Source organism: Cibotium barometz, chromosome 6, assembly GCF_041138505.1.
Source record: "Cibotium barometz isolate CiBa-2024 chromosome 6, ASM4113850v1, whole genome shotgun sequence".
Taxonomy (NCBI): domain Eukaryota; kingdom Viridiplantae; phylum Streptophyta; class Polypodiopsida; order Cyatheales; family Cibotiaceae; genus Cibotium; species Cibotium barometz.
Window position 1 is genome coordinate 3,748,116 of NC_141051.1, and position 4,854 is coordinate 3,752,969.

Genomic DNA, 4,854 nt, shown 5'->3' on the forward strand with positions numbered 1-4,854 from the left:
CAATTGTTTTTGACTAAATCCTGGTCACTCTTGCTACAAATAAGATTAGAACCCTCAAGCCAAAGGAAAGCTTACAAACTCCATGTAAGCTTAATTCTTACTTATTGTGAATTTTAAATCTATGGCTTTCTTAAAATTTATTCTTTGTAAATGTTTGAATTAAAATCTGATGCTATGCCTTAATGGAAAGGCCACCCCCTTCTGTTCTTTACAATTCAACCCTTCTTAATCCTAGAAAGTTTAATTAAAAGATTGATTAAACTCTTTTCATTATTTACTCTCTTGATTTTTGGAAAACGGAGTAGATCAGAGAATTAGAATTCAAATTGGATTAATTCAAGTCATAAACCAACAAAATGAACTTCTTCTTGATGAGTCCATAGCAGGTACTGAAAGGGAGAATTATTAAAAATATTGGATGGATTTCCTAACCTTTTTGCAAACAGCTACTCACAAGTACGCCAAGTTGCCCTAGTAGAGCACAAGATTGATCTCAAGCCCCAAAGTAAGCCAGTGGTACAGCGGCTAAGGCGTTTGGGAGTAGTGCAAAAGCAGAGGTGCTTAAGAAGGAGGTAACTAATTTGCTTGAAGCTGGATTTATTTTTCCAGTAGAGAATTTAGAGTGGATTTTCCCAGTTGTAGTCACTCCCAAAAAGGGTGGAAAATGGCATGTGTGTGTGGACTTTCGCCCTCTGAATGCATGCACAAAGAGGGATTATTATCCTCTACTCTTTCAGGATGAGATTTTGGATCAAGTTACAGGTCATGAGTTGTATTCAGTGTGTGATGGATACTCTGGATACTTTCAAATCCGGATTTGTGAAGAAGATCAAAGGAAAACCTCATTTATCACCCCTTGGGGAGTGTATGCCTATAGGGTGATGCCATTTGGGGGCTTGACCAATGCACCAACAACTTTTCAATGCTTCATGAGTCAGGTATTTGCACCTTACTTGGGAAAGTTTATAAGGGTCTTTCTGGATGATTTTTGCATTTATTCAAGCCGCCGCATGGATCACTTGGAAAAGTTGAGGTTGGCCTTGCAAAGTATTGATGATGCAAAAGGGTGTCTTAATCCTGGAAAATGCCGCTTGGCACAAAGGAAGGTGATTCTCTTGGGACATGTTATCTCAGAAGAAGGCATAGAGATGGATCCTGAGAAGGTGCAGGCAATTGTGGCCCTCCCACCACCTACCAATGTAAGGGAGGTAAGGAGGATTTTGGGTAAAACAAAGTATTACCAACGCTTTGTTGACATGTTCTCTGAGAAGATGTATCCTATAAATCTGTTAACAAAGAAGAATGTTTCTTTCCACAATGGGGGCCCGATCAAATTCAATCGTTTTGTTTGCTCAAGGAATGCATGAGTCAAAGTCCTATTGTGCAGCCTCCTAGGTGGAGGGAGGACTTTTATGTGAACCCAAGCGTCTCATCACATTCAGTGGGTGCTATACTCTTGCAAAAGGGAGAGCAAGGGCATATGCAACCAGTGTATTATGTAAGCCGACAACTCACTGATGCCGAGGAGAGGTATGGTGAAATGGAGAAAGGTGGTTTGTCTCTTGTTTTTGTAGTAAAGAAGTTCAGGTCATACTTGTTACCTCGCCCTTTTTCTTCCTCACATCTCAACCTTCTTTACAATTCTTGGTCCGCAAACCCAATCCTGCAAGAGGGAAGTTTGCAAAGTGGATTTGTGAGCTTCAAGAATTCTCTTTCACTTTTATTACAGAAAACACCACTAGGGCCTCTCTTGTAGATTTGCTTACAAGGAAGGAAGAGGAAGAAGGAACAGGAACAAAGGAAGAAGTATATGAAGATTTGGAGACACCACCAACTGCTTTCACTATGCATTTTGATGGAGCCTTTAGCCCTTCCAGGCAATGTGGGGCTGGGGGGATAGTTTTATTTGATCCAGAAGGAAAAGAGGTATGGGCCAAGGGTAGGGAATTTCCAAAGGCTATATCAAATAATGTGGCTGAGTACAATGCATTAATTTGGGGATTAGAAGATTGCATAAAAGATGAAATCAAAGAGGTAGAGGTTAAAGGGGATTCGCAATTGGTCATCCGACAAATGAAAGGAGAATATAAGGCAAGGAATCCTAATCTCCAAGAATTGTATAAAAGGGCAATGGAGTTGAAAGAAGCTTTTGAGTTTTGTAAATTTGTGCATGTTAACAGGAAGGATAGTCAAAAGGCTGATGAATTGGCTACTAAAACCTTGGCTTCTTTCAAAGTAGCTACTCTTGCATTAATGGATGCAGGTTAGCCTGAGCTCCAAGATGTTCAACACTATTTAGATACAGGATACTTCCCTCCTGGATTGAATCCTCAATAGAAGCAAAGGCTTGTCAGGAAAGCTCATCCTTACACAATTCTAGGGGATGTTCTTTACAAGCAAGGTAAGGATAAGATCCTTAGGAGGGTAGTGAGCCTGGAAGAATCTAAAAGGATTATGGAATTATGTCATGAATGTTCAAGTCACTTTGCCTCAGCCAGCACAACTCGAAGGATCCTTAACACACGGTATTATTGGCCTCGACTCAGCAAAGATGTCTATGAGTGGTGCAGAATCTGTGAAGTATGCCAGGCATATCGGCATAAGCAATTGGTTCCCGGACCCTTAAACCCTATCCCAGCATATGGTCCATTTGAAAGGTGGGGACTACATTTTGTGGGCCCACTTCCTCGTTCCTCACATGGGAAGTATTACATATTGGTGGCCACAGATTACGCAACAAGGTGGGCAGAGGCAAAGGCCATGGTCAATAATAAAGCAGTGGCTGTGGCATCCTTTCTCAGGGAATACATATGTGCCTGATTTGGGTGTCCATTAGAAATCCTTACGGATGGGGGGAGGTCTTTCAGGAATGACTTGATTGAAGCTTTGGTGCAAAAATTAAAAATAAAGCATGCTATGTCAACTCCCTATTATCCCCAACGTAATGGTTTAGTAGAAAAAACTAATGGATTGCTTTGTGGATCTTTGTCTAAGCTAGTGGATACTATGAAGAGAAAGTGGGATGTGCATTTGCCAGAGGTCCTATGGGCCTATAGAACAACTCACAAACTCTCTCTTGGTTTCACACCTTTTCAGTTAGTTTATGGAATGGAGACTATTTTGCCAATAGAATTGGAAATCACAAGCCTTCGCACATCTTTTGCACACTTGAATAATGAAGAAGAAATACATGACCAACGCCTAGTAAAACTAGAGACCTTGGATGAGAGGCGACTTTAGGCACTTCAAAATTTGGAGACTGCACAACAACGGTGCAAGGCATGACACTCTCACGAAGAAGAAGAAGAAGCCAGAACTCAAGCAAGGAAGCTTAGTCATGAGGTATGATGGCCGTGTGGAGAAACGGCTAGATAAGAAGCTTCTTCGACGCTGGGAAGGCCCCTTCAGGATAAAGCAAAAGTTCAAAAATAACACCTATCTTCTAGAGGATGCAAGTGGCCAGGAAGTTCCCGGACGTGCCAATGAGTACCAGCAGCTAAAGATATTTTACCCTCGAGCACCATGGCCAGTAGATCCCCAAGACAAGCATGGAGGGTCTGCTGGGGGGGGGGGGGGGGAAGATGTGACATGAAAAATTGATATCTTTCATTTTTAGTTCTATGCATATTTTGATGGTTTCTCAATGGTAATAAGGTGGAAGCTTGTCCAAGAAGATTGCAGCGCCCACAATGGAATAACGGCGTGGTGATACGGCGGCTTGGCAGCTACCCTGATAACAGCATTCTTTCTTCAAATATAATGGTTTTACTTGATTTAGGGTGCACACATTGTAAATGCCACAAGTATGCTTGATAAATACTTTGGTATGGTAGATAGGCTAGTGATGTGGAAAATAAAAGTGGGCCTTCATGCTCACATGGATTTTTATTGTATTATTAATATGGTATTCACCATAAGGCTACAAGTTGGGGAGTGTGGAAGGCATGTGGAGTGTGTGTAGGTGCATAATTGGGAAAGATTCTTCTAGAATGCCTACATGGAAGAGGAGAATTCCGCCATGTGTAAGTGGGATCTCCACCTACATGCCACTTAGACTTGGCTATTATCTCATCACACTTTCAAAGTCAAAAAGTCTTCAATTTAATAATCAATAGAAGACTTCTAATTTTTTATATAAAGATTCAAATTTAACGAAAATAATACTTTTGAAATAAAATTAAATCCTTTATGCATCTTTGCTTGCCCATTTGCCTGCAGGGGCAGCAAGCAGGTAGTAGACTGTTGACTTTTTATGTATTATCATATGTTGCTCTATCAGCTTCTTGATCACTTCATTGAGGACGTGGCTCCCTTGGTCTCGCTAACTATCTCTATCTCATCTGATCTTGTCATGATAGCTTCATAAAGAAACTTTGCTACTCATGATACCCATTTTGTGTAGTGATACATAGCCCATTAGAATGTATTTATTTCCTATTCATTGAGTTGTTGGCTTGAATGGGCTGACAAAGTCTAGACCCCACTTCTAGAACAGCTCTAGGGGGAATATTGGGTTGTGAGGCATTATGTCTGCATCATTTGGTTGCCCCAGCCTCTGGCACATATCTCACTCTTTTGCAACTTGTGTGCGTCTTTTTGCAGTCAGCCACCACAATCTTGCCTAGAACATTTTTTGCCCCATGACTTCTCCGAAAAAGTGACCTCCACTTATTCCTTGGTGTGCTCTACTAGCACAGTCTATTGTTCATGTTTGGGGACACATCCTCTCAGTACTTGTAGAGTTGTCATGTTACCACCATAAATGACTTGCTTTTTAGAGAGTCAGCTTTTTCCTCTGATTAGTGATCTCTAGACATGTACTCTAGAAAGGACAAGTCTGACAGGAATTGTAGC